Here is an 11,335-nt window from a genome sequence, read left to right as displayed (position 1 = left end):
ACTTTCTGACTGTTTTACTTACTTGATTTTGGTTTGTGTGTATATTTTGTGTATTTTACTTAGCTCCTAAGGGAGTATATCCTCTGAGATATTTTTGGCACATTGTCACTCAAATAAAGTACCTTTCTTTTCAGTAACTCTGAGTACTGGCTTTCTTATGATATAGTACCTATATGATATAAGTGGTTTATTAGGAGCTTTGCATGTCTCCTAGTTCAGCCTAAGCTGCTCTGCTATAGCTACCTCTATCAGCCTAAGCTGCTAGAACACTACTTATCTACCAATAAGGGATAACTGGACCTGGCACAAGGTGTAAGTACCATCAGGTACCCACTATAAGCCAGGCCAGCCTCCTACAGTTATGATTTGCAATTGATAATGCACATTATGGTGCACACATTGCAAACTCTCATGAGTCACAAATGTTTATCAACCACCCATGCAGTCACAAAGCATAGAACTATTACTACTTGCTGTGGGCAGGTGGTGCCGATTGACAAAGTGTAAGCATTCACTTTCTGACCATTAGTGCCAGATGTGTGCAGGCTCTCTGCCCCCTGACCATGGAATGTTCAGCCTAGGTCCCAGTTCTCAGTAGAAATTACTGTCCTTATCACCTCTGTCCTTTCAAGCAACAGGGTCTCAATGCCAGCAGGTTAGAAGGCATTGAAAAGGCTCTGTTGTACCATGCATCGGTAAGACCCTCTCACTTGTAGCTAGGTCACTGCTGCCTTTTGCCCACACGACTTTCAGAGTGTCTGCATTGTGGTCAGAATAGCTTTCGTACAGGAAAATGTCCCTTTCTGAGCAAAAACTATGCTGAAAGGCAATTTCCTCTTGTGTGTGCTGCAGAAATAAAGATATTGATCCTTGTTACATTACCTTCAGGGTGATGCTGGATTTTAGCAAACTCCATGTCCACAAGTCTTTGTAGGTATGGGCTTGGTGAACTTAGATTTTCTTTCAGGTTGGTATTAAAAAAGTAATGCAAACCCCATGCAAAATCTTTGTTGATCTGGGCCAAAGTGTGTCCATTTCCTGGCTGAGATAGCAAGCCTACAAAGTTAAAGCGTGTCAAAAGACAAAGTGACTGTTTTCAGCTAGAGAAGAGGAGCTGACTTTTCTGGCGAAATAAACCCACACAGAAGATTTATGCAGAACATTGACAAACTCTAACCACAGACCTGAGGTTTCCATAGCTGGTGAGAGGGGAAGAGGCATCTCTGCATCATAGGGCAAGAGCAGGCACTCCTACTGCACACAGGATCATGAAAGGATCGGATTGTGAAAGGATCAGGAGTCCTGTCTCTGCAGAGAGGGGAGTACACAGGGCTGGTGAAGCGCTCTCACTGCTCACAGGATTGTGAAAGGATCGGATCGTGAAAGGATCAGGAGTCCTGTCTCTGCAGAGAGGGGAGCACACAGGGCCGGTGAAGCACTCTTACTGCACATGGGATTGTGAAAGGTTCGGATTGTGAAAGACTCAGGAGTCCTGTCTCGCAGACAGCGGAGTGCACAGGGCCGGTGAAGCACTCGTACTACACACAGGATTGTGAAAGGTTCAGATTGTGAAAAGATCAGGAGTCCTGTCTCTGCAGAGAGGGGAGTACACAGGGCGAGTGAAGCACTCTTACTGCCCACAGGATTGTGAAAGGATCGGATTGTGAAAGGATCAGGAGTCCTGTCTCTGCAGACGGAGAAGGGAGGGTGAAGCTCTCTTACTACACACAGGATTGTGAAAGGCTCAGGAGTCCTGTCTCTGCAGAGAGGGGAGTACACAGGGCTGGTGAAGCACTCTTACTGCACATGGGATTGTGAAAGGTTCGGATTGTGAAAGGCTCAGGAGTCCTGTCTCTGCAGAGAGGGGAGTACACAGGGCCGGTGAAGCACTCTTACTGCACATGGGATTGTGAAAGGATCGGATTGTGAAAGACTCAGGAGTCCTGTCTCTGCAGACAGGGGAGTTACAAAGGGTGGGCTCTCCACAATTGACTGGTCTTTAAGCTCAATTGTGAGCTTAGCTCGTGGTGTTTGAAGCAACATTGTGATTTCACTGAAGGGCTGGGCGCCAAGTGGACGAGTTCATGGTCACTGGGGCTGGATGCACACAGGTAAAAGCAAATGATGTGTGAGAGACACCATGACGAGTTCCTGCAGTGTCTACACAAGAGTTTTCCAAGGTCACACATTGTGTAATTTAGAGGTAGAGAAAACTGTCCTCAAAACATTACTAAATAGTTGCTTTGCTGGTGGCTGCAAACTCTGACTGTGGAAAGCCTTGTCTCTAAAGAATGATGTAAGCAGGGAGACAGAAGAGCAGGTGTATCTTCTACTTGCTCTTGTTCTTATAATACACTTAAATGGCCTTGAGACGTCTTCAAAGCACATAGGTTGAATAGGATAGGCGTGACGAAGTAAAACTGAGCGAGTGTTCTTACAGTTAGTGCACTATTGTTACAAGATGTGCACTATTGTGTGCACTATTGTTACTAACTGTGCACTAGTCGTGTGTACAGTGGTTATAAGGTAACCTACGGCCTTCTAATAACCAGGATGAGAGCTGTTTACTGTCCATGACCTCAATCAAGGGCCATGTGTGAAGGCTTCGGGGAGGCTTTAATTTCTTTTCATGACCTTCATGGGACCTTGAACACAAGGAGTTGACATGACAGGAGGTAAAGAGAAAAGGAGCCCTTATTTGTGTGTAGAGCCCTTCAACAGAGTGTTTCTACCTTGGAGGTGTCCCCTCCTTCCTGGGTGCAGCTCTCCCATTAGTTATTGATTTCTACTAGTCTTTGACCCAGTACAGAGCTCCGCTCCCTTTTGGCTAGGTTTGCACCAAGGAATACCATATTCAGAAATAGGTACAAACATATGTATCTGTTGTCCTGGTTGTGGCATCTGCTTCCCTCGAATTCATCTAGGCCACAGCAGCACCACTAACCTCAATACAGGCATTCACAGATATTGGCCCTCATTTCAACTTTGGCGGACGGCAACCGCCGCCCTCCAAGTTGAAACCGCCAGACAGCCGCCAATGCAGCCGCACTCCCGCGGGGTCTATTTGGAGAGCCCCGCTGGGCCGGCAGGCGAAAACCTGATTTCTGCCCGCCGGCCCAGCGGGGATCTCGGCCGCAACACGGGTGCCGGCTCCAAATGGAGCCGGCGGTGTTGCGGCTGGGCGACGGGTGCAGTTGCACCCGTCGCGCTTTTCACTGTCTGCATAGGCCCAGCGACTACCCTTTCCGCCAGCCTTTTCATGGTGGTTCATACCGCCATGAAAAGGCTGGCGGGAGGGGGTCTCGGAATCCCTTGGGCAGCGATGCAAGGAGCGCTGCCCTGGGGGATTACAACCGCCAGGACCAAAGTGGCGGTAAACCTCCGGAACCAAAGTGGCTGGAATCCGCCGGTCCCGGCGGTGCGACCGTGGCGCTTCCGCCGCAGTCATAATCCCTTGTGAAGTACCACCGGCCTGTTGGCGGTGCTTCCGTCAAAACAGCCCTGGCGGTCTTTGACCGCCAGGGTTGTAATGAGGGCCATACTGTTACTTATCCCAGAGTGGCGTCAAACAACACTCCGCCCTTTATTTATCCCCCCGGGAGTGGAAGTACTATACAATGTATCAATGAGGCTGGGTGTCATTCTACATCTCAGCTAACATTTATTATAATAGAAAATGTCACACCTCTCTCCTTGGAGCACAACAAACATAGCGCCTGATTTAGAAATTGCTGTAGGGGAATACTCTGTTACAAATGTGACGGATATCCCATCCACCGTATCACAATGCTATTATATTTTATGGACATTGTAATACGGCGTACAAGATAGCTGTCACATTTGTGATGGAGTATTCCATCTGCCAAGTTCTAAATCAGGCCCATAACCCTTCATCCTCTGGCTTGGTAGAGGGTTGGGCCAGAGTATATACTTCTGGCTCTGGCTACCTGAAACCCTCTTCGGAACAGTACCTGTGTCTGAGCTGGTCGCTCAAGTGTAATTGTTCCTGCTGAACGGAGCGGCAGCATTCCTGGGACTTGCAGCTCCTGCTGTTAACTCAGTACTCTCCTGTTCCACTTGTGTTAAGAGTTGCCGAGGGCTGGGCATCACAGTGTCTCCCCTGGCACTTTGTCCATCTTTCCTTGGCTAAAATCTTGGTCTCTTGCCAGGGATCCAACTCGCTCAAAGCAGGAGACATTCCTGGCGACTGTGGATTGACCTTGCTGAAGGGTGATCCTTGTTCCTTGGATGTTGATGACCTCCAACACCTCCTTCTCTAGTGGAGTGCAGAATTTCCACCCTGTGTCCCATTCCTGTGTAATTACCTCGTCTCCTATCACCAGATCAGGGGCCACTGCTTTGTGAGCCTGGCTTGCTCAGTCATTCGTGCACTATCTCTTCTCTTGGGCGGCCTGTATGTCAAAGATGGCAGGGCACCAGCTAGGTCTAGCCGGAATGATGTCCCAGGTGGGCCTTTGCATCAACAGTTCACTCAGGGAACAACTTGTGGTACTATGAAGTGCTTGCCAGTAAGCACTTAAGAATCATTGTAAGCAACACTCTGTGAATTCCGCTTGCTAAACTCCAATCCTTAGAGCCCTGTTAACCATGCACATGAAGTGCTATACTTCCCTGTTGGCTTGCGGCCATGCGGGGTCAATTTCTGATGTTAAATGTTTGAGACCGGGAATAGGACTGGAAATCCTGCACTTGGAATGAGGGTCCTTTAACCAGGGATAGCCGGGGTGTGGGCCCTGTAACCTTCTCGATCACCCCTTGTTGCTCTAATTGATCCAGTTCTTCCTCCACCAGTGGCCGCAAATGGAATGGCACCCTCAAGTGTCAGAGTGCCATCAGTTTCACAGATTTGTCAATCTGCAACTTTACTTTGAGGCATTTTAGTCACAGTAGCCTCTCGAACAGCTGAGGGAACTCTTGAAGGTTGTTCGCTACCTATGACTCATTTATTTGTTGTGTGAAGAAGACGAGCCCCAGGTTTTCTTCTATGTGGCATCCAAAGCGAGTGCCATGTTACCTTTGGCTACATGAAACCTGCCCGTATAGATTTCCTTTCACTCATTTCCATGACCTCTCTGACTCCTCTTGATGGCAGTAGCTCTGTGCCTCCGTAGGAATAGATTGTTGCCTTTGTTGGTGCTAGTTTGGGGTATGGCGTGATCTTGCCAAATTGAGCTGAGTTTATGGCTGTGATAAACAGGTCTTTACGCAGTGTGGCCCGACTTTCTGCCCGCATTTTTTACCCCTAGACACTGTTTTTCTGACTCTGACCATGCCCTGGGCTCTGCTGACCAGACACAGGGCCTGTGCTCTGAATAAAAGCATGTGCAATTTAGGCACAATTGTACTTGTCATGACAACCAACCTCTAACAACACAAAAGGATGTGACTGGGGGTGAGTGTTTGAAAAGTTTCAGCACTCCGTCCATCATTGTATTTTGTTTTGTGATGTTTCTTTGTGCGCCCTAAGTGCAGGGGTATGCCCAGACTTGGGTCCCTTGCTCACTGTGCCACTGGGTTCAAGCTAGCCTGGTTGATGAAGGGTGATACTCTGAAACCGGTCCCAGGATGCTTGTTTCCTGTCCAGGGAGGACCTGGCCTTGCAGTTTGGGCTGGACTGTTCCCATGAGGAACAGGGTCAAGACTGATTTGCATATGGCTGAGTCCAAACTGGGGTGACGTGGCGAGCAAAATAACAATGGATTAAACCCAGATCTGATACGGGGGATGATTTTTTGAAAAGTTTCAACACTCTGTCCATCATTTTATTTTGATTGTGATGTTGCTTAACCAACCTCTAACCCCTTAGCATATAACAGTGCATGGAGGGATATGGGCCAAGTGGATTTAATTTACTTAGGTGTGCACTGCTGTGGTGCCTTTTGTCATTTTAAAGGCAGCCCTGCTTCGCAGGCTCTTTTTAAAAGTAAAATTATATGCAAATTTGACTTTGAAATTAAAGGTACTTCCAAAGTCTCCAACTACCCTATTTTTGCATGTAAGTCACTCATAAGGTCTCCCCTATGTGCCCCGAGGGTAGGGTGCCTTGTATGCAGGGACATTATAAAATATGATTTATATGCTTGGTAAGGAAAAAGCTGCCAAATTAATATATCCCCATTGTAGTACTGTAGTTCCATAGATCAACAATGGGAAACTTTATTAAAGTATAACTTTCACTAAAAATGGTCTAACATTTCCATTCTTGAACTCAAAATGCTAGTTAGAATAAGCCTCATTGATTAGATTAGGGGTGGGGCTGGAGGGGGAGTGTTAGGGGAAATAAGGCATATCAGTGGGATGACTTAGCCAGATCTTGACTCCAAGGAGGGATTTCCTCCATCTTGGATTTTGAAAGAATAGTGCTTCCTGGGATTGGTTTTGGCCACACTTCACAGGAAGAGGTTTGGGGTACTCTCCTGCTTGCCAGCCAAGGAACACTGGATAAATATGAGAGAGTTGCCCAGAAACTCGAATCAATGCTTGAACTACAAGGACAAGAGGGACTGCCCTGCTGGAACCCTGGTCTGCACCCCAAAGGACTGAACTCTGCATGACCGCACTTGCTGCACACTGAGAAACTACAGCTCTAAGGACTTTGCCTGGCTACAAGAGAGTAACAGAGTAGACTCCCTGATAGTAAGTGGTTAAAAGAGATTCACCTGCAACATCCCCACCGAGGAGGACCCAGCTGACCATCTTCAACTGGACGTTTGAGGATTCATCAGATGCATTCTGGGAAATAAAACTCAAGGATAAAATCAGTCTTCTAGACCCTTGAACTGGTGTTGTGGACCACTGGAGACAAAAAGAGGAGGGCTTCTGAAAGGAGATCCAGAAGTTTGGAAAAGATTGGAAAAACATTAAAAAAACGTTATATAAGGTGACCCCCCCTTCAACGAGAATGAAGCCTCCAACGTCAAATTGTGGCCCACCTTCAAATTCGAGTTTGTCCTACTGAAGCACAGGAGCTTTTCCCAGTTGATGAGACTTCCAGGAGTTGACTGAGAGCCTGCGCTGAGCCAAGTCGACTACATTGCATCAAATTCCAGCCTAACGAGAAGTCTCACCTGACGATGAGAGAAAAAGCTCCAGAAACATGACTAAGGACCAGATTTATGACCCTGAGTTTTGCGACTTGCAATTTGCGACTCATTTGCGAGACGCAAAACCGTATGTACAACAGTGTACTACACACTGTTTTCGATTCCCAATGGGATTCCAAATGACCTACCTCAATAATATTCATGAGTAGGTCACAATTTGCGACCCCATTGGGAATGGCCGCACTCACAGGGATGGTGGTCTGCTGGAGACAGCAGACCACCATGTCTGTGACTGCTTTTAAATAAAGCAGTGTTTTTTTTTATTAATGCAGCCCGTTTTCCTTGAATGAAAATGGGATGTATTTAAAAACAAAAAATGAAAAGTTTACTTTTCATTTTTTCTGTGCAGGCAGTGGTCTGTGGTCTAAAGGTGAAACTTTGACCGAGGCCTCTCGCTCAGTGTATTTGAGCAGGTCTCCATTGCAGTCATCCTGAAATTGTGACTTGATCCCAGTTAAGCGCGACCAAAGGTTGCCAGTTGGTGCTACTGGTTTTTAAACACTAAAAAGCACATTTTTGATCTATTCTTTAAAAATTCATATCCCTGGTTCCCTGCATTGAATGTTTATTTTTGTTTCATTTCCTATTTTCATAATTTGATGTGGGATTCTTATTGTGTGTTGTGTCTTACTTATCTAATGTATTGGTGTTTTTAAATGCTTTGGACGCCTGTCTCCTAAATTAAATCTGCCTGCTCGGTGCCAGCTACCAGGGGTTGAGCAAGGGATTAATTTACTGTTACCTTCACTAAACATTTTATTGTCTTTGTTGCCTCACTGCTAGCAGTAGTACCATAGTTATCACTACTAATATCTCACTTTCCAACAATGATATTGTCTGATAAACCAATGTCGATTAGCTGGGTGCCTCCGATATGAACAGTGCACATCAGTGGGGGCTGCTTACCATTACCTTCCCTACCAGCGAATGAGATGGTGAATGCTTCCTCATCATCAGGGGGAATCAATAGGGTCGGGTCGGGTCGATTCGCTGAGCTTCTAACCTCCTCCTCTTCTACTGACAGCTGTCGTAGGGTCGCTCTCCCCTTTCATCCATACTCTGTCCACTGCTTCAGCACACCTTGGCAAAACGATTCATGTGCCCACACCCTGAACATTGTATTCCCTGTGCTGGGCATACATTGGGCGTGTGGTGTATCAGACTGTAGTTGCTGCACCCCCTTTCTGGCAACTTAAGGCCCATATTTATTCTTTTTGACGCAAACCTGCGCTAGCGCAGGTTTGTGTTCAAAAGATTAACGCCGGCTACCGCCATTCCTACATGCCAGCCGGGCATCTTATTTATGGAATGTTGCTAGCCGGGTTTGCGGCCTGATTAGCGTAAAAATAAATCACGCTAACCGGGCAGCGGGGGCGTAGGGAAGACTCGGGGTTGTGCGTCAAAGAATGGTGCAAGTCAGGTTAGCGTCAAAAATATTGACGCTAACCTGACGCATCATTTATTCATGCACAGCCCCCATGGGAATGACTCCTGTCTTAAAAAAGACAGAAGTGATGCCCCCCTACCCAATGGCCATGCCCAGGGGACTTCTGTCTTCTGTAACCCCTGACCTGCTTTTAAGGTCTGAACTCGCTCCACACGCCACGCAACTCCACCAGACTGTGCCTGCGCCCTCTACCCCGCCCTCGCTGCTGCCGCGAGTTCGAGGCCCTCCACCACCCGCAGGCACCTGTCTGCACTCATCCCTGGTGTCTAGTGGGTTTCCGTAAGTATTGTGTGTTGTTTTGTATCTGTCTTTGTTTTGTGCCATTTTCTGTGCTTGTTTTTTCCCTTTGTTTCCCTTGTTTTGTGCCTTTTTCTGTGCTTGTTTAGCCTTTTTTCTTTGTTTCCCTTAATTTGTGCCATTTTCTGTGCTTGTTTAGCCTTTTTCCTTTCTTTCCCTCGTTTTGTGCCATTTATTGTGCTTGTTTAGCCTTTTTTTGCTTTTTTGTGCCTCTGCACCCCTTCTGCCCGTTTTCGGCTCTTCCAAGCCGTTCTTTTACAGCTGCTGTGTCCCTAAGGCCCCGCCCCCCTCACGCCCCCATTCGCCCACCGCTCCAGCCTCCCAGCTGCTCCTCCTTCCCAACTCCTCTTCTTAATGGCGGTGCTCAGAGTGACCCCTGGCCTGCTTTTAAGGTCAGAGCTCACTCCACATGCCGTGGAGCTCCACCAGACTGTGCCTGTGCCCTCTACCCCGCCCTCACTGCTGCCGCAAGTTCGAGGCCCTCCTCCACCCACAGGCACCAACCTGCATCTCATCCCTGATGTCTAGTTGGTTTCCGTAAGTATTGTGTGTTGTTTTGTATCTGTCTTTGTTTTGTGCCATTTTCTGTGCTTGTTTAGCCTTTTTTTCCTTTATTTCCCTTGTTTTGTGCCATTTTCTGTGTTTGTTTAGCCTTTTTCCTTTGTTTCCCTTGTTTTATGCCATTTTCTGTGCTTGTTTAACCTTTTTTCCTTTTTTGTGCCTTTGCGCCCCTTCTGCCCGTTTTCGGCTCTTCTAAGCCATTCTTTTCCCGTGCTGCGTTCCTGTGGCCCCGCCCCCTCATGCCCCAATTCACCCACCACTCCTGCCTCCCAGCTGCTCTTCCCTCCCACCTCCCCTTCTTAATGGCGCCCGCTGCGCGGTGCTCAAAATGACCCCAGACCTGCTTTTAAGGTCAGAGCTCGCTCCACATGCTGCACATCTCCACCAGACTGTGCCCGTGCCCTCTACCCCACACTCGCTGCTGCCATGAGTTCGGGGTCCTCCACCACCCGCAGGCACCCGCCTGTGCCTCATCCCTGGTATCTAGTGGGTTTCCATAAGTATTGTGTGTTGTTTTATATCTGTCTTTGTTTTGTGCCATTTTCTGTACTTGTTTAGCCTTTTTTCCTTTGTTTCCCTTTGTAGTGTGGTCAGTTTTATGTATCCTTTGCGCATTAGCTTCAGGCTTTAGGCCTTTGTGCACTTTGCCCTGGATGTATTTTATTCCTTTGCTTGCAGCTTAGAGCCTCTGTGAACTTTGCTCTAAATGCTTTTTATTCAGCTTCGTACTGTTATTTTTCAAATAACCAGTTCTACGGTCTTGTTTTATTTTTTATATCACACTGTTTAGCCTACTTCAGCACTGGTGTTCTCAATAACACATTCCTGTTCACTCTGTGCTTCAGTCAAGGATACAGTCTGGTACATTGCTGATGGACGTGGTAGGAGTTTAGTCTTTGGCGTTCTTGCGTAGGGACATTTTGTGATCACGCTGACATGTTAGTTATAAAACACTTCCTTGTCCAAATACATGCAAGAGGGAGATTCCGACCAGGGAACCACGACTAGACGCTGACTGCCTCGTTGCAGATGCTGAACCAGATCACAGGCTTTTGCTCAGGTATGAGGGTTGATGGCTTCCCAGACAATCTGTAAGGCAAGTTAGAAGCTTAACATGCTGTGCTCGAACTAGAACTAGCTGAGAGAGAGTAGAAATTGTTAACACTATGATAGCGTTATTCTTATGTTTCACTCTCCTCGTGACTATTTCAATCCTACTGTGTTGTATGGTTCTGGTTATTGCGGCTCACGCCTTAGTATCTAAAATGCAGTTGTTTTATTAAAACAATGTATAAAACTTAAACTGCCTTTGTCATTTGTATATGAGATCATACTGTAAATGAGAGAGTTGGTTTGGATCTGAGTGACCACGACTTCCCTGAGAAGTTCCAAAGATGTCATGCGCTCGGCTGCCCAATCATCCTTCCCCATGGGAGAGATGAGGCACTGCTAGTTAGCCGGAGAAAAACCAGATTTAGGGTGACAGAGGTCCTTCCAAGTGGGTCAGACTCAGTCCCCCACACCGTGAACGATCCTGCTACCTAGAAATCCAGTAGTCTCATTTAGGATAATGAGAGCCCACGCGACACCTTGTTGTGTGCCATTTTCTGTGCTTGTTTAGTCTTTTTTCCTTTATTTTCCTTGTTTTGTGCCATCTTCTGTGCTTGTTTAGCCTTTTTCCTTTGTTTCCCTTGTTTTGTGCCATTTTCTGTGCTTGTTTAGGCTTTTTTCCTTTTTTGTGCCTTTGCTCCCCTTCTGCCTGTTTTCTGCTTTTCTAAGCTGTGCTTTTCCCGCCGCTGCGTCCCTGTAGCCCCGCCCCACTCATGCCCCCATTCACCCCCGCTCCTCCATCCCAGCTGCTCTTCCCTCCCACCTTCCCTTCTTAATGACACCTGCTGCGCGGTGC

The 11,335-nt window shown here is 47.2% G+C and overlaps 1 long non-coding RNA gene across 1 annotated transcript in view; it reads left to right on the top strand.

The window, feature by feature from the left end:
- Nucleotides 1-1,522: 1,522 nt before the first annotated feature.
- Nucleotides 1,523-11,335, top strand: part of LOC138247469 (uncharacterized) — a 195,158-nt gene continuing 185,345 nt past the window's right edge. The window contains exon 1 of the long non-coding RNA XR_011194516.1: nt 1,523-2,111. This is a non-coding gene — a long non-coding RNA (uncharacterized lncRNA). The remainder of the gene's footprint in view (nt 2,112-11,335) is intronic.

Source organism: Pleurodeles waltl, chromosome 7 (genome assembly GCF_031143425.1).
Source record: "Pleurodeles waltl isolate 20211129_DDA chromosome 7, aPleWal1.hap1.20221129, whole genome shotgun sequence".
NCBI classification, from domain to species: Eukaryota; Metazoa; Chordata; class Amphibia; order Caudata; family Salamandridae; genus Pleurodeles; species Pleurodeles waltl.
Note: the sequence above shows the minus strand (reverse complement) of the source record. Positions and strands in the feature narration are given on the sequence as shown.